Genomic DNA, 19460 nt, shown 5'->3' with positions numbered 1-19460 from the left:
GTACCTCCCCCTTGCTCCTTCTTCAGTCATGTGAATTATTGCTCCCTTTTGGCTTCTGCCATGATTGTAAGTTTCCTGAGGCCTCTCCAGCACCATGCTTCCTGTAGAACCTGCAGAGCCGTGACATAATTAAACCTCTTTTCTTTATAAATTACCCAGTCTCAGGTATTTATAGCAGTGCGAGAACTGACTAATATATAGACACAAAGATAACAGCCTAAAAAGTGAAATTTAAGACTGTTTTGTTTCCTGCTAATCTGCATGCCCAAAGAGGAAATAGAGAAACATGTATATAACAGAATTCTTGGCATCTTAAAATTGCAAATGTCTTTTTACACACCCTAATGGTGGGCTAGCTTAGTATCTTAAGCAAGAGGCAAATGGTGTCTTTGCAAGAACTGCCAGCTTTTGTTGTCAGAGCCTTGTTTGCTGAGAACTTCTTTTCTTTTTCTTTCTCTGATGTCAGAAAATTGTGATATAGAGGTAGTATGGACATAGTATCTTATGACACAGGAGGTGCTGTTAAATGGGGGTTCTCATCATAAGACTTGTGAAGAGGACCACTTTAGAGAAAACTGTGTTAAGATCTTATTCACTGTCTCATCAGGTGGTTGGGCAGAGATATAATGACTCCCTTCAGAGAGATCTGAGGTAGTGAGTGCACTGACTCCCTCTGAGACAGCTGAAAATCAGAAAAAGGGAGACTTTCTGTGGTGGTAGAGTAGAAAGAATTGCTGTTTCATATATAGGGTCCATACTACTCTCACAAATCTGCTTGTGCAAGACTGCCTGAGTGTGTCCTGTGGACCAGAAGTACACTGTGTGCATTTGAGAGAGCCTGTAAAAAGGTCCTCTTAGATGATGTCCAGTAGGGCTGTCTGGAGGCACAGTAAAGCCTCAACAGAAGAGAACTGGGGGTAACCTCTGGGCTGCGGAAAGAAACAGAGCACATTCACCAGATCAAAGCAACCTCTGGTGAGAAACCAGTAGTGTTTGTTGGGAGACTTGGATGAACTCATATAAGAAGTCCAAGAGAAAGTCCCCCAAACCACTAAGCCTAGCAAATATGAAAACATCTTATGACAACATTGAATAAATAAGAATTTTACTAGGTCAGGCATGGTGTCTCACGCCTGTAATCCCAGCACTTTGGGAGACTGAGGCGAGTGGATCACTTGAGGTCCAGCCTGGACAACATGGTGAAACTCAGGGTCTACTAAAAATATTTCAAAATTAGCCAGGTGTGGTGGCACGTGCCTGTAGTACCAGCTAATTGAAGGCTGAGGCACGAGAATCACTTGAATCCAGGAGGCAGAGGTTGAAATGAGCCGAGATCACGCGACCGCACTCCAGCCTGGGAGACAAGAGCGCAACTTTGTTAAAAAGAAAAAAAAAAATTTACCATTGGTTTTATTTTCTTTTAGCTTTGACCTTGACAGTGTTAAAATAATAGCTAGAAATATATGAGTGTGTGAAAGAGAAGAGAAGCCAATGAAACCTCTCTCTAGATGTCCTGAGGACTACCTATAGCCAGCTTTAGCTCAGATAGCAGAGAGGAGTATTATTTTTGAATGAAGATGCAAGTGTCGATTAATTTATTTCTAAATGGAAAGTGTGTTTTATAACTTTAAGTAGGACTTTTTGGCCCAGGGTGGTGCTTCACGCTTGTAATCCCAGCACTTTGGGAGACTGAGGTGGGAGGATCGCTTCAGGCCAGGAGTTTGAGACCAGCCTAAGCAGAATACTGAGATCCTATCTCTACAAAAAAGTTAAAAAATTAGCCAGGCACAGTAGGGCCTACACCTATAGCCCTAGCTACTCAGGAGGCTGAGGCAGGAGGTTCAGGATTGCTTGAGGCCAGGAATTTGAGGTTGCAGTGAACTATGATCGCGCCATTGCACTCCATCCTGGGTGAAGACAGAGACCCTGTCTCTAAAACAAAACCAAACCAAAAACAAAAATCCATAAAAATCAAGTAAGACTTTCTATTTTTTATGATGAGCAAAAAACTTTTATTGCTTGTCAACATTTTTATACAGGGGTAAGAAAAAATGTTTTCCACTGAGTAGCTATAAAGGGAGTGAGGGATAAAAAACAAATAAGAAAATAAAAACCAAAACAAAAACTCCATTTGCTTTAAAGATAACCTCCCATGCATACTGTTTGTTCATCAACTTTAGTTACATTATAAAAGACAATCAGTATCACTTCTTACTTTCAATCAGATCATTTAGAAGGAGATATTGCTCACTAGGCATCACATGGTCTGTTTAATAGCATTTGCTAAAATGTTTGCTTACAGTCATCAAACATTTATAAATAGCAAATATAAAGATTTTATTATTTAAAAAGAAATTTTTATGGCCATATTTGAAAAAAAATCTGTATTTTTTAAAATGTTTGGTTTAGTACAAGGTACATGACAATCCTAATAAAAAAAATACTTGGCTGGGCATGGTGGCTCACGCCTGTAATCCCAGCACTTTGGAAGGCCGAGGTGAGGTCAGTAGTTCAAGACCAGCCTGGTCAACATGGTGAAAATCCGTCTCTAATAAAAATACAAAAATCAGTCAGGCATGATGGCGGATGCCTGCAATCCCAGCTTCTTGGAGGCTGAGGCAAGAGAATTGCTTGAACCCTGGAGGTGGAGATTGCAGTGAGCCAAGATTATGCCACTGCACTCCATCCTGGGCAACAGAGCAAGACTCTGTCTCAAAACAAAAAACAACAAACAAACAAACAAAAAACCTGTCTATTCAGGGTTAGTAGTAATTAAGAAGTCATAGAACAAAATAATGGGCTGTCATTATCCAACTATTAAATTAGAAAATATTGAAGTAAAAATGTCACAATACTGCTGAGCGTAGGTGAGCAGAATACACTCATGATCAGCTGTTGGGAGTATAAACTGGTACAGTTCTCCTGAAAAGTAAAAGTTTAAAAACGAGGTATGTATTCGGAAAAAATTATTATCTTTTAAAATTCAGTAATTGTAATTAAAATGATATATTCAAGGAAAAATAAGATATGAAAAAATTATTAATAAAGATGCTAGTCACAATTGGATTTTCACATGACATTAACAGTTGGAAAGGACCTGGGTAATTTAACATAGGGAAATCGTTCCTTGTTAAACATATTATAATCCAAGAATAAATTAAAACTTACACATGTTAATCCTCTCTTCAGAATGAAGGCATGATTTCCATAGCTTTCCAGAGTATTGGGTACTGACTGCTTACAGCTGAGTCCTTCTCTAGAAATTGCCCTTGGACCAGTGGAGTTGCCACACCCAAGTTTATTAAGGGTCTTATCCAGTGACTGGTCAATACTGGTCAATACAGAGTACAGAGGCCTTGTCCCCCTTGCCTAGACAACTCTGAAGGGCCATTTCAGCTCTAGAGTGCCCATGGGACTTGTGGCCTCTGTTATAAGTGTGACACAGTTCAGATCCCCTTTTGCCCAATCGGGCCTCCCTTACTTCTATTATGGATGCTATTTCAGAAAGGACACTTTAATAAGTTTTCTGCGTACAAATCTCTATCTCACAATTTTGTTTCTGATAAATATGATCAAGGCAAAATATTGCCTTTTGTCCCCTCTTAATAGTCTTCCCCTTTTTTTCTTAGGAGGTGCTTGCTAGAGGTAAACACTATCTCAAAGTGGTGAGCAACATTCCTTTTAAAGTCTTTAAATTTTTCTTGAATATATACACATGCACATACACATACACACACACAGAGCACATGGAATTGTTTAGAAATTTTAAAATCAAGTAAATGCATTCTATTTACATATTCAATATTCAATGTGCATTTTGCTTTATTAACTAAATCTATTTTGAGATCATATATGTTGATGTATATAATATTTATATAATTATATATGGTTTAAAAAACTTGTGTGTAGCATTTTATGTTAAAAACATACTACATGCTTTGCATAAAAAATCATCTCCCTAGTCACAGCCATTTAAATTGTTCCCATTTTTTTGCCATGACTAAAAAAACTAAATATTTTTCATTAAATATTAAATATTTTTATCCAAAGCTTTAAAAATTGTACGATAAGCATCTTCCTAGTTCATATGTAAGTTAAATTCTCTGGAAGTTAAATTGTTGGGCAATACAACGTAAAAGTCAGAGTTTAAGCAGAAAATTAGAAGCCACTACAAATATTTTCAAAGGATGTTATTGAAACCTGACAGCTGGGCAGATGATGGTGAGGTAACCTGATTGCAGCAAGCTACTACAGCCTCGTGGCTGGAATTTCCTTGGTGTGATTGGAGCTCAGGAGCTATGGCACCCTGATAGAAGGTGGACATGTGGAGAAAATGCAACACTGCTAGAGAAGCTGCCCCAAACAGAGAGGGGCAGTAAGAAACTCCCTAACTCCTTGCCTCACCTTCAGACTTAACTAGTTTCTCCCATGGGCCAAACCCAACTAGAATACGGCTAACATGGAAGGCTGAGATAGCTAGCCTGCAAGGGTCAGCTCCTTGGAGGTATTGAGCAGGGTAGAGTAAGGGAAATAAACGGATTTGAGGGCAAATATGTTCAAGATAAACACAGTCCACTCTTTTTGCTATTCATCAAATATATTTAATGACTTCATGATTTAACCTAATAGGCATCAGCATATATATATGTGTGTGCGTGTGTGTGTGTGTATATATATACACATATATAAACATAACTTTCCTTTTCTCTGTCAAAAGTGGAAATGAGAAAGCCTCTCATTGAGTTCATTGCAAATCCAGGAAGCCCAACTGGTAAACAATTCTCCCAATCTGATCAGGCATGGATTTTTGTGGTCTAATGACCTACGTGATGCATCGTAAAGTTAAGTAATATCCGCACTCCTCATACAAAGTAGTGAGGGAAGGGAAAATAACTGGGTAATATATTTGCGTTAAAAATGCATAGATAATACAGTCCTCATTTTTGTAGCTAGTCATGAGACAATGGCTTATATTTATCATTTTCTTTAAGCCCACTAAACTAATACACATCACCTTTTCCTTAGCTTTCACTTTGACTGGTGGTTTACCCAAATTTTTATTCCAAAAGGACTGTGTTCTCATTGATCTTTCCCTATTGGGTTTCTTTAGTATTTCATTTGCCTTTACTGTCAGATATGAGACATACGAGGTGCCCCAGTGAAACCTCTGAGTTCCAGATACAGTCTTCACTTCCCTCGTGGGATAGCTGCAACCTGATTTCTCCTTAAGCTTTGGAATCAGTATTGGAAGAGGATGACAGACATTAATAGCACCATTAGAGAGCCAGGGTGCAGAGATAGAATTTCTCATCAGATCTCCTTTTATTTTAACACTTAGGTTTCTGGGAGAGAGAGAGAGGGGAGAGAGAGAGAGAGAGAGAGAGAGAGAGAGAGAGAGGAGAGAGAGAGAGAGAAAGCAAGCATTGAGAATGACAGATGACTACTGCAAACTTAACCAAACAGGAGCCTTATTTGCTGCTGCTTTGCTAGATCATATTAACACAGCTTCCAATGCATGCTATGTGGCTATTGATATTTTTCCATCCACGAGACAAACTGAGGAATAGGAACAGTTTGAATTTAGTCATAATGTACGATAGTATGCACTCAAGACTATGTTGTCTCTCTGGATCTCTATCACAATGCAGTCTGAGAGACCTGGAGCAGTAAGACATCCCTTAGAGAATCACACTGGTCCACCATATTGATGAGATGATAAAACCGTGCTAATCATGTGAGACAACAGGAACTCCCAAGGATAGCTGGTAGACCCTACAAAGATGCTGCGCCCTGCCACATCAGTAAAACTTTTAGTGGTCTGGTAGTCTGAGGTATGCTGGGGCATCTCTTCCACAACAAATGAAAAATATTGCATCTTGCATTTCCAACCACAACAAAGATGCACCATTCTTTTTTTTTTTTTTTTTTTTTTTTTTAAACGGAGTTTTGCTCTCTTTGCCCAGGCTAAAGTGCAATGGCATGATCTTGGCTTACTGCAACCTCCACCTCCCAGGTGCAAGTGATTCTCCTGCCTCAGCATTCCTAGTAGCTGGGATTACAGGCGTGCACCACCAGTCCTGGCTAATTTTGTGTGTTTAGTAGAGATGGGGTTGATCTCTACTAAATTTTGTATGTTTAGTAGAGTCGCAATGTTGGCTAGGCTGGTCTCGAATTCCTGACCTCAGGTGATCTGCCCACCTTGGCCTCCCAAAGTGCTGAGATTACAGGCATGAGCCACTGCACCTGGCCAGATGCACCATTCACAGTAGGCCACTTGGGGTTTTAGAGATGTACACAGACAGAGTCTGCTTCCCCACCACTCACAACACACACACAATTAGATGTGGCCTAGCTGACACTGAATTTTTCTTGAATGCCAAGAGGGTCCACAAACATTTCTTTCTTTTCCCATTAAATGTGTAGCTCATTTGTATAAGCTCTTTCAGTAGGAAGATGAAAGCTGTAAGTATCCACTGGCCTAAGGACTATGGCTAGTTAGGAAATCGGGCACTGATCTGTCAGTACCCTGACATGTAAAGACAGTTGTCAGTGGCTTTGCTGTCCCTTGCCCTCTCCTTCCACACTGATGTTTCTGGAGAATAAGAAAAGACACTATAAGATATGCTACATATATACCTCTGGTATGGGGACATTTTCTATAATATTCTGAATTTAATGTTCTATTACTTAATCTAGTGTTAAAGAGTTTTTGTGCATGTGTGTGTGCACATGTGTGGGTTCATACATGTGGCTATTTCCTGTCAATTTGTAGCCCACCAGAAATGATGTATTTAGGGATTCTTCACTGTTTTTAATATTTTCTGTTCATGTTTTTGTGGATATTGTTTCTATTCACTATGGATGGCTTTCCTTCTGTATTGTGGGGAAAGGATAAGATAGTCTGTCATTGGGAAGGATGGTAGACTATTAGCTCCTCATCTGGGTATAAGGGCTCTCTGTTCCTCCTGGATGTTGCCAGTGAGTTGAAGTGTAGACCTACCTTGGAGAAACTACCCACATTCATTCTTCCCACCTTGAGGCAAATATCTCTTCATGTCCTAAAGGATGGCACAAATAGGCCAGGGTAGGGTTAGTGGGACAGTAAAATGACTGGTCATTACAATGGAGTTTACCAATCCACACTTCAGAGACTGAACCATCCCACTGAATTGCTTCCACTTCTCCTTTGATATTCTCCTGTACATATTTTGGGCTGCAGTTTGTCTGTCAATGTTATTTCATCTTTTGTTGTATCTTTTTATGAATTCTCTATCTTTATGGATCACTAATTATAAGCTTACTTATATTCCAGGGAAACTGTGAATTTAATCTTTTTCTTCTTATTTTTATAGGCTAGGAATTAAAGATCAACTTTCTTACATAATCTTTAATTCTTTTTTAATATAATAGTTTTATTGTGATACAATTCACATACACACAATTCATTCATTTAAAAGGTAAAAATTAATGGTGTTTAGTATATTCATGAAGTTATGTGGCTGTACTTAATGTTACTTGTTGTTCCAAGAAACTATAGGAAATTTTCATGAACTCCAAGAGAAGCACCCTATCCAGAAGCAGTTGTACCTCATTGCTCTCCATCCCTCTCAGCCCTGAGCAATCACTAATCTACTTTCTGTCTCTATAGATTTGCCTATTCTGAAGATTTTATATAAATTGAATCATACACTATTGGGCATTTGTGATGGGCTTTTTTCATTTAGTGCAGTGTTTTCAAGGTTTATACATTGTGTGGTAAGTATCAGTACTGCCGTCCTTTTCATAGCTGAATGAATATTCCATTGCATGGCTCCATCACATTTTGTATATTCACTTTTTAGTTGGTGGAAATTTGGGTGGCAACGCCATTTGTCGAAAACACCATTCTTTCTTCATTGAGCTGTCTTGACACCCTGGTTAAAAATTAGTTGACAGGACATGTGAGTGTACATTTCCTGACTCTCAATTCCAGTTCATTGATGGATATGTCTGTCCTATGCCAGTACTATGTACTGGCTGAATAATGGTAGCTGTGTAATAAATTTTGATATTAGTAAGCGTGAAGCACCCAACTTCGCTCTTCTTTTTCAAGATTATTTTGGCTCTTCTGGAACCCTTAAAATTCTGTATGTATTTTAGGACCAGCTTGACAATTTATGCAAGGAAGCAAGATTGAATTTTGATGGTGATTACATTTGTAAACCAACTTGGGAATTACAGCCGTCTTAGCAAGATTAAGTCTTCAAATCTATGAATGTGACATGTTGTTCCATTTACATTTACAACATGTTGTTCCATCTTTAATTTATTTCAGCAATATTTTGGTTTCAGTGTGCAAGTCTTATGCCTCTTTAATTAAATATATTTCTAACTATTCTTTTTGATGCTATTGTAAATGGAATTTTTCTCTTAATTTTAGTTTTAGATTGTTCATTTTTAGTGTATGGAAATACAATTTTTTATTGATCTTATATTCTGCAACTTTTCTGAACCCATTTATTAGTTTTAATATTTAGTAGATTAAAAAATTTAGTAGAAAATTCTAAGAATTTTAAAATTCTTAGATCATGATGATCATCATTAATCAAAAGATGATGTCAAAGCAAATAGAAATAGTTTTACCTTCTCCTTTCCCTGGATGTTATTTCCTTGCCTTGTCTAGCTGTTGTGGCTCGAACCTCCAGGGCAGTGTTGAATAAAATAGATGAGAGTGGACATCCTTGCCTTTTTCATTATATTAGAGGGGACTATTCAGACTTTCCCCATTAAGGATCATTTTACCTGTGGGTTTTTCATAAATGCCTATTATCAGTTTACAAAGTTCCTTTTTGTTCTACATTGTTGAGTGTTGTTATAAAAAATGATAGTTGAATCTTGTCAGATGCTTCTTCTACATCTTTGAGATGATCATGTAGTTTTTGTTCTTTATCCTATTCATTGTTCTATAGGTTTTTTTCTAATGTTAAATCAACCTTGCATTCTTGGAATAAATTTCACTTGGTCATGGTATATAATCCTTTTTATAAGTTGCTGGATTTAGTTTGCTATATTTAATTGATGATCTTTTCATCTATATTCACAACAAATCTTAACGATTTTCTTTTTCTATGATGTCTTTGCATAGTTTTAACATCGTGATAAAATGACTTCATAAAATGAGTTGGGATGTATTTACTCTTCCATTTTTGAAATAGCTTATGAAGAATTGATATTAATTTTTCTTTAAGTGTTTAGTGAAATTTGCCAGTGAATCATCTAGGTCTGTGTTTTTCTTCTTGAGAAGTTTTAAAATTACTAATTCACTTGTATCAAATAATTAACTTTGTTTTGTTGATTGTTGTTTTTTCTATTTTCTATTTCATTAATTTCTAATCTAAACTTTCTTTTATTCTTTCTACTTGATTGAACCAGAATATGCCCAGCATAGCGACTAGTGTCGAAACACACAAGCCCAGGTCAGTGGTTGAGAGCATAGAGAGGAAATAGTACATTGGTTTGTGGAGATTGGACTCAGTGATGATGACGAATAGAATGATGCCATTCTGAGAGAGAGCAGTTATGTAGGGACAGCAGAAGGGGATAGAGATCCAGGCATGAGCAACTTCTAGTCCTGGAACTCCAGTCAGGAAAAAGATCAGAGAAGAGGAAGTGATGTTAAGAAAAGACGATATGAGCTGGGCGCGGTGGCTCAAGCCTGTAATCCCAGCATTTTGGGAGGCCGAGACTGGGGTGGATCACAAGGTCAGGAGATCGAGACCATCCTGGCTAACACGGTGAAACCCGTCTCTACTAAAAAAAAAAAAAAATACAAAAAACTAGCCGGGCGAGGTGGCGGGCGCCTGTAGTCCCAGCTACTCAGGAGGCTGAGGCAGGAGAATCGCGTAAATCCGGGAGGCGGAGCTTGCAGTGAGCTGAGATCCGGCCACTGCACTCCAGCCTGGGCGACGGGCGACAGGCGACAGAGCGAGACTCCGTCTCCAAAAAAAAAAAAAAAAGAAAAGACGACATGATTACTATGGAAGAATAATTCTGTTGCAATAAATGTCCTAGAATGAGAAATGATAAAACCATTCATCAGTTTTGTTATGATTTCTACTAACTGTAGTCAGATAAATCAAATTGGAGATTATTTTTAGGATTTTAACGTCTCCTTTCTACTTCCCAGTTTTAATATTTTTTTCCCTGCTGAGTTGAATTTCCTCTTCATGATTCTTGTTTCCCGATTCACAACAGAGAATAGCACATCTTGTTTTTTTAAAACCCAGGGGTGGCCGGGTGCTGTGGCTCACGCCTGTAATCCCAGCACCTTGGGAGGCCAAGGCGGGTGGATCACCTGAGGTCAGGAGTTTGAGACCAGCCTGACCAACATGGAGAAACCCCGTCTCTACTAAAAATACAAAATTAGCCAGGCGTGGTGGCGCATGCCTATAATTCCAGCTACTTGGAGGTTGAGGCAGGAGAATGGAGTGAACCCGGGAGGCGGAGCTTGCAGTGAGCCCAGATCGCACCACTGCACTCCAGCCTGGGCAACAAGAGTACAACTGTCTCAAAAAACAAACAAACAAACAAACACACACACACACAAAACCCAGGGGTACTTTTGGTCCCCTTTCACTTTGACCCTAGTCAGTTTCTTTCTCCCTTCCTTTGTAAGGTCCACACAAAGAGATCAAAAGTAATTTGAAAATACCATAAATTAATTGGGTAATTTGAAGTGGTATTCATTTTTAAAAGTAAGATTTATTATTTAATAAAAATATACATGTATGCGAATATTTGTTTAAAAACTCAGCTGCAGGGTGCAATCATGACTCACTGCTTGCTCAAACTCCTCTTGTCTCAGCTTCCTGAGTGGCTAGGACTACAGGCTGGAGCCACCACGCCCCATTATTTTTCGTTTGCTTTTCGTGGAGACTCAAACTCCTGTCCTCAAGTGATGCTCCTGCCTCAGCCTCTCAAGCATTAGGACTACAGGTGTAAGCCACTAAGCCTGGCTGGGTTTTTTTTAAAACAAGAATTCCACTGATGCCCCACAAGAAACAAATTCAGCTCCTGCTTTGGTATCTGTCCAAGGAGCACTCATGTTTGCCACCTTTCCTTCTTACTTCTCTCCTGCTGCCTCCCTTCCTGTGTCTGCTTTTGCAATTTGGTTTCTTTGCAAGGAAAGAAAATCAAGACAAATGAACACAAGAAAGCCGGGCAGTTCGGTGGAGGTGTGGGCATTAGAGGCTAGACTGAGGAGGCAGGTGGACATGAAGCACCTTATTTTGCTTCTCATTCATAATGTGGTTTTGCAGATTCTTACTGGTTAAGACTACCACCGCGAGAAAATACGTCATCAACCAGAAAAGTGCGGTTCTATCAGCTTAAGGGGTGTTTTCATCTGATGTTTAAATTTGTCCATCTACAGGGCCTTGTGATAAAGAAAAACCTTCCAGATTTTATGAGCAGTTCTGGTCTCAACAGTCAGAATTCTGCCACTAGGATTGTTTTGAAACAGTAATACATGTAAACAGGAACTTGGCTGTTCCCTCATCTAATCATGGAATTGTCAGGCTTCGGTCAATAATTACAGAAATAAATAGTCTTTTGTCTTGGGAGTAAGTTATAGTCAGTATTCATCTCTTCGTTTTTTTGTCACTTTTTTCTCTAATTATGCTATTTGAAGTTTTGAAAGTGTTCCTTCTATAAAATTAAATTAACCTGCCTTAAGAAAAAAACCTCTATTATCATGGAACTTTATCATACATTATATGTATGTAATCTTTTAAGAAAATAATTTTATATAAAGAAATAATTCTATACAAGTCAAAATAGCCCATTTGCTATTTCTTGGTCAATGGATTTTGCCCCTACCTTACTAGAGTTGTTTCTAGTCTAGGTTTACACTTCTGATCTTGATTCTTGATTTTCGTATCTGTTGTCACTATAGCTGAGTTGATATATAACTATTGAAGAAAATTATCTGTAACACCACCTTTAGCAATTAGTCTTTTAAAAGCCAACTGTATTAAGCTTCAGGGATAGGAGTGAACTAGATATGCAGAGGCCTGATACCAGACACTTCTCTTTCTAGCCTAATATTGTTGCAATTATTGCCACCCTTGGTTTACATACAAGACTCAGGACAGTATGCTTTCAAAGTCTATCTTCATCAATGTAAATAACACGTGAGCTTTTAACTCCACCAGGAAGTAGCATCTGAAATGAGTCTTATTGCTATGCAGGTGTGGTCCTAGGTGAGTTTTCTTCTCTTTCCTTTCTTCTTTTCCATGTTGACTTTACTCTTGTCATCTGGGACCCTTAGTGCTGGAAAATCTTGCTAAGACCCTCGCTAAACCAGTGTGGTAGTGCTTTGAATATTAATGTTTTGTTCTTCTTGACTGCAAGAAGTTTGGGCAATTTTCTCATAGACCCAGGCATTGGCTAGAATCCCACTGGTCATTCATGGACATTCAGAACTATGAAGACTCCAACCATTGATATGGAGAATATACTCACGCAGCTGTATTATAGCCACACAATTTTACCTCCTTCACTAGTGAAACATTCTATCTCCAAATCTTACTTTATGATTCCTCTTGGGACTACATGTTGTATTGTTGACTACTTTTTTTTTTTTTTGTCTCTAGCTACTACTGCTGTCCAGTCTCAGCTGTTACTCCTGCTCTTATAGGCTGCTGAGAACCCGGCATATTTTTCATCAAAGCCTGCTCAGTTTTGAATCAGCCACAAAATAGCCATATGTCTTTGGTCTTGACGTTTAATGTTAATAGTAAGAAAGGTTGAATTTGATAATCTCCATTTTTTTATTCAATGTAATTGCAGTTACAAATGTCACAACGATAAGCTTATGGGCATTACTTAATATCCTAAATATATGAAATATTATGGAAAAAGTCTCATATAGAAAATTTCAGGTATGGATTGTAATGGGTATGGAATTATAATTGCTGATTATGAAGTGATTCTTGTTCCATTAACTGCATACTTGACAGAAGAGTATATTAACTAAAATAAAATCAGTTTATCATTCAGTTTCCTGACATCATTTCAAAATTAATATAAAAAATAAAAATAAGGTCCTTATTCATCAGATAATTTTAGAAGAACATTTTAACAGTTATACATATTAGAAGAATAACATTATAATAAAAAATAATGCACTTATGGCTAGAATCATCAATAGAAATTTAAATAAAATAAATGACCAAGAAAGTTAATATTAAAAACCAGTGGTCATAGGCAGGAAAGTCACAGCAGGAGAACATACAGAGAAATAATATTTTGGGGCTGGGGGCGGTGGCTCATGTCTGTAATCCCAGCACTTTGGGAGGCTGAGGCAGGCGGATCATGAGGTCAGGAGTTCGAGACCAGCCTGGCCAACATAGTGAAACCTCGTCTCTACTAAAAATACAAAAAATTAGCTGGGCGTGATGGTGGGCGCCTGTAATCCCAGCTACTCAGGAGGCTGAGGCAGGAGAATCGCTTGATCGCTGGAAGCAGAGGTTTCAGTGAGCCGAGATTGCGCCATTGCACTCTAGCTTGGGCAACAAGAGTGAGACTCTGTGCCTTGTCCACAGTAGATGTACAGTACCTATTTGCTGAATTACTGAATATATCTGTCTGATTTTCAGTACTGTGCTTGGATTAAAGTGACTGTTTTGTCACGTAGCATTGGAAACTCACCAATGCTCCATTTCTGGCTCATGCTGTGCATTACAGCAGGGTTTCTTACAAGTGCTAGCTCACAGGCTCCCTCTTGCTGGTTCTAGGTTTGTCCTCTGTATGGCACACAGATCAAATATAATTATTTTCCAGTAAAGCAACATTCAGCCATTTGAACATAGCCATATGTTTGTTCTTAGTCTTCTAAAAAATAAAAGAAATTATATTTTGGCTTTGGACATCTCCTCTAAGTCAACCTGGAACATTGAATTTAAATATCTTAATTCATACTGTTTTAGAGTCATGTAGAGTCCTAGAATTTTATAACTGGAAAGTACCTTAGAGACATTTTAGTCCCTTCCACAGAATGACATTAATTTTATTACATGGTATTCCAGTGGCCTAAAAGCATTGATTTTATTAGTCTTGTTCTTGCCAAAGTGTATTGAAAGGACAATATTAGCTTTTGTTGCAATTGCTTTTGGCATTTTCATCATGAAGGTTTTCCTTATGCCTGTCCTGAATGGTATTGCCTAGGTTTTCTTCTAGGGATTTTATCGTTTTGGGTTTTATATCTAAGTCTTTAATCCATCTCGAGTTAATTTTTGTATAAGGTGTAAGGAAAGGGTCCAGTTTCAGTTTTCTGCATGTGGTTAGCCAGTTTTCCCAGCACCATTTATTGAATAGGGGATCCTTTTCCAATTGCTTGTTTTTGTCAGGTTTGTGAAAGAGCAAATAGTTGTAGATGTGTGATGTTATTTCTGAGATCTCAAGGATCTAGAACCAGCAACACCATTTGACCCAGCAATCCCATTACTGGGTATTTACCTAAAGGAATATAAATGATTCTACTATAGAGACACATGTGCATGTATGTTTATTGCAGCACTGTTTACAATAGCAAAGTCACGGAACCACACTAAATGCCCATCAATGATATACTGGATAAAGAAAATATGGTACACGTATACCATGCATACTATGCAGTCATAAAAAGGAATGAGATCATGTCCTTGAAGGACATGGATGAAGCTGGAAGCCATCATCTTCAGCAAACTAATACAGAATACAGAAAACAGAAAACAGAAAAGAGAAAACGAATACTAATACAGAACACCAAACACCACATGTTCTCACTCATAAGTGGGAGGTGAACAATGAGAACACATGGACACAGGGAGGGGAACAACACACACGAGGGCCTGTTGGGGGCAGTGGGGGAGGGGAGGGAACTTAGAGGATGGGTCAATAGGTGCAGCAAACCACCTATGTGACAAACCTGCAGTTCTGCACATGTATCCTGGAACTTAAAGTAAAATCAAAATTAAAACAACAACAAACCAAAAACAACAAGAAAAAGAAAGTATAATAATGATGCATAAAGCAAAAAGGGACACTTGGAAGTTACAAAATGTATAATTAGCCAGAAAAAGAAAAGACTAAGAACAAATATATGGCTATGTTCAAATGGCTGAAAGTTGCTTTACTGGAAAATACATTTGATCTGTGTGCCATACAGAGGACAAACCTAGAACCAGCAAGAGGGAGCCTGTGAGCTAGCACTTGTAAGAAACCCTGCTGTAATGCACAGCATGAGCCAGAAATGGAGCAGTGGTGAGTTTCCAATGCTACGTGACAAAACAGTCACTTTAATCCAAGCACAGTACTGAAAATCAGACAGATATATTCAGTAATTCAGCAAATAGGTACTGTACATCTACTGTGGACAAGGCATAGGAAATTAAGTGTTAATAACAACAAAGTCCCTGACCTCATCATGAGTAGTTGACTAGAGGACAAAGGCAAGTATAGTGGAATTATAGCATGGATAGTAAATTTGGAATGCTACCACAGCACATAAAGAGGGCAACAATCTCATTTTGGGGAATAAGGAATGGTTTCCAGCAAATAATGGTGTCTAGACTGAGACCTAAATTGGAAAAACATGGGCACGAGGGGCTAATTTTAATGCCAAATAATATTCCCTGGTAGAGATGTATCAGGAATCTAAATTTTTAACAAGATCCTCAAGCAATAGTTATGTGTTTGGCCTTGTACTATAGTTGTTATGTATTCAGACTATGGATTAACCTTTGGAAAACACTTCATAGACAAGTGATGCCATTATCAAAATTTGAGTGTCAATTTAAATTTTCATAGTCAATCTTATGTTACCATTGACTTGCATTATTATTTCAAGTATTTTCTCACATTATTAATTCTCACTTACAGTGGTTTCTATCCTTTTAGTGTTCTTTCTTCCTATTTCTGTGTCAAGTAGTTTTTGATTTTATACCATGGTCGCAGTAAAGTAGAATTACTGGTTGAAGTTCTTGTAATAGGAATCATCCAATATTTGTGTTCTTTATTGAGGTTTCTTGAAAGAAGGTAAATCTATATAGTAAATATTTTTTTAAATTATATCTTTGCAAATTATATTCCTCACTAGGCATTAAGTACTCTTAAGGCAAGAAGCTAGTCTTGTTTATGTTTATATTCTCAATATCCATCTGACTACTTGATTTACAGTAGATGCTAAATACATGTTGTTGTTAAAAGATGAATAAGAATATAAATTGGGGCCAGGCGTGGTGGCTCACACCTGTAATCCCAGTACTTCAGGAGGCTGGTGGGGGATCACGAGGTCAGGAGTTTGAGACCAACCTGGCCAACATGGCGAAACCACATCTCTGCTAAAAATAGAAAAATTAGCTGGGCATCGTGGTGTGCACCTGTAATCCCAGTTACTCGGGAGGCAGAGGCAGGAGAATTGCTTGAACCCGGGAGGTAGAAGTTGCAGTGAGCTGAGACTGTGCCATTGCACTCCAGCCTGGGTGACAAGAGTAAGACTTTGTCACAAAACAAAAACAAAAACAAAACAAAGCAAAACAAAAAAACTATATATTGGAATAATCATGTTCTTGGTCTCAGTTCTTAAGGCCACAGAACTTTGAGCTGGATGTTTGTTGTTGTAAAATGTGCCACATTTTATCCTCATTTGTAAAAACAGGAATGTTTGAAGTAGGGCAGGGTGAATCAGACTGCCAAATCCCAGGTCATTGATTCTGGCAATAAGCTAGAGTAATTGTGGTAGGGTTCTTAGTGACTGTGGTTGATGCAAGTGGACCCTGAGGAAGTAATGCTTAAATATAGCATTCCACAGCATTTCTATGTCTAAACGAAGTAGCAGTCAGAATGAGCTTACCAAATAGATACGATAGAGGTGTAGAGAATTAGCCAGTGGGGTTTGAAACCACAGAGGGCTAATACCTTGGAAAGTGTTGAACAGAAAATATGAAGGGACAGTGAGATCCATAGGAATTCTGGGTAATGAGCAAGTTTCTTTAGTTGGTTTTATGCAGTATTTAAAAAACAAGAAAAGTGTCCTTAAGAAACTGTGTTACTATCTGAAATACAAAGGATAAAATTTGTTTTAAATTTTATTTTTCCATATTTATGTATATAAATATAAAAAGAAACGATAAAAATCAAAACTGTACAATGGTTACCTCTGTGGAGAAGTCAGAAAGAGGCTGGGTTTGGGGGAATATAGCAAGGAAGATTTTGGCCTTTTCTAAAATATATTTTATTAATGAGAACTTTTTTGTACATTAATATTTCATTAAAAACCTTTTAAAGAGGTCTTTATGTTTTATGGAAAACAGAAGGAGGGAAAAGGTAAGATTGGAGACCCAGAGAACTCTAAGGAAACTATGATTTAGGTAAAGGATTTTGATGCCTAAACTGAGTCTAAAAGTGAAGATAAGATATTTTGGTGTTAAAATAGGCAACATAAGAAAACCTCCGGCATACAGCAAAAACAGTACTGAGAGAGAGTTTTATAGCATTCAATGCCTGCATCAAAAGAATAGACAGATCACAAGTTAACCTAACATCATACATCAAGAAACTAGAAAAACAAGAACAAATGGAACCAAAGCTAGCAGGAGAAAATAAATTACAAAGATCTGAGCAGAACTAAGTAGAATTGATACCAAAAGAACAATACAAAGAATCAACAAAATGAAAAGTTGGTTCTTTGAAAAAATAAAAAAAAGTCATAGACAACTAGCTAGATTAACCAACAAAAGAAGAGAGGAAATTCAGATAAGTACAATCAGAAATGAAAAAGGAGACATTACAATTGATACCTTAGAAATACAAAAGATCATCACAAACTACTATGAGCAACTCTACACTCACAAACTAGAAAACGTAAAGGAAATGAATACATTCCTGGAAATATAACCTCCAAAGATTGAACCAGAAAGAAACAGAAAACCTGAACAGACTAATACTGATTAGTAATATTGAATCAGTAATAAAAGTCTCCCAAATAAGAAAAATACAGAACCAGATGGATTAACAGTCAAATTCTACCAGACATAGGAGGAAGAGTTGGTACCAATCCAACTAAAACTGTTCCAAAACATCAATGAGGGGGGAATTATCCCTAACTCATTTCATGCAGACTGTATCACCAATACCAAAGCCAGGCATGGACACACATGAAAATAAAACTACAGATAAATATCCCTGATGAATATAGATGCAAAAATACTTAATAAAATACTAGTAAACTGAATCAAAAAGCACATAAAAAAAAATACCCAACAATGAAGTGGGTTTTATTCCACAGATTCAAGGATGTCACAACATAGGCAAATCAATGAGTATGATTCACCACATAAGCAGATTTTTTTAAAAAAACCTCATATGATCATGGCAATAGTTGCAGAATAAGCAATTGATAAAATTCAGCATGAGTTCATGATAAAAACCCTCAAGAAGCTAGGAATAGAAGGAAATATCTGAAAATGATAAAAGCCTCGTATGACAAACCGGCAGCCAACATCATACTGAATGGGAAAAAGTTGAAAACATTTTCTCTAAGAACTGAAACAAGACAAGGATGCCTACTTTCACCACTTTTATTCAAAATAGTCCTAGTCAGAGCAATCAGGCAAGAGCAAAAAGGAAACGTATCAAAATTGGAAAAGAGGAAGTCAAATTATCTCTATTTGCTGATGATATGATCGTATACCTAGAAAATTCTGACGACTCCACTGAAAGACTCCTAGATTTGATAAATACATTCAGTAAAGTTTCAGGATACAAAATCAACATACAAAAATCAGTAGCATTTCTAAATGACAATAGCTATCTAGCTGAGAACCAAATAAGAACTCAACTTCACTTATAATAGCTATAAAGAATACGTAGAAATTCATTTAATCAAGGAGGTGAAGGATCTCTACAAGGAAAACTACAAAATGCTGAGAAAAAAATGTAGATGATACAAACAAATGGAAAAATATCCCATGATCATGGATCAGAAAATCGGTATTGTTAAAATGACCATACTGCCAAAGCAATCTGCAAATTCAATGTAATACCTAACAAATTACCAAAGTCATTTTTCCACGGAATTAAAAAAAATATAAAATTCTTATCAAAAAGGAGCCTGAATAGCCAAAAGAATCCTAAGCAAAAAGAACAAAGCTGTAGGCATCACATTACTTGACTTGAAATTGCACTACAAGACTATAGTAAGCAAAAGAGCACAGTACTGGTATAAAAATAGACACATTGACCAATGAAACAGAGTAGAGAACCCAGAAATAAAGCCACATATCTATAGCTGGCTGATCTGTGACAGTGTTGACAAAAACACACTGGGGAAAGGGCAGAAACCCTATTAAATAAATGGTGCTGGGAAAATTGGATTGCCATATGCAGAATGAACCTGGACCCCCATCTCTCACCATATACAAAATTTAACTCAAGATGGA

At 37.5% G+C, this 19460-nt stretch overlaps 2 protein-coding genes across 2 annotated transcripts in view; one reads left to right on the top strand and one right to left on the bottom strand.

Moving 5' to 3' along the window:
• Positions 1–19460, top strand: part of MMP26 (matrix metallopeptidase 26) — a 355123-nt gene that overhangs the window by 27023 nt on the left and 308640 nt on the right. The gene's annotated exons all lie outside the window — the stretch shown is intronic.
• The window catches only part of RHOG (ras homolog family member G), a 1041648-nt gene that overhangs the window by 770365 nt on the left and 251823 nt on the right, over positions 1–19460 (bottom strand). The window lies entirely within an intron of this gene.

The sequence above is a fragment of the Macaca thibetana genome, chromosome 14, assembly GCF_024542745.1.
Source record: "Macaca thibetana thibetana isolate TM-01 chromosome 14, ASM2454274v1, whole genome shotgun sequence".
NCBI lineage: Eukaryota > Metazoa > Chordata > Mammalia > Primates > Cercopithecidae > Macaca > Macaca thibetana.
This window is presented reverse-complemented; position numbering and strand designations above follow the sequence as displayed.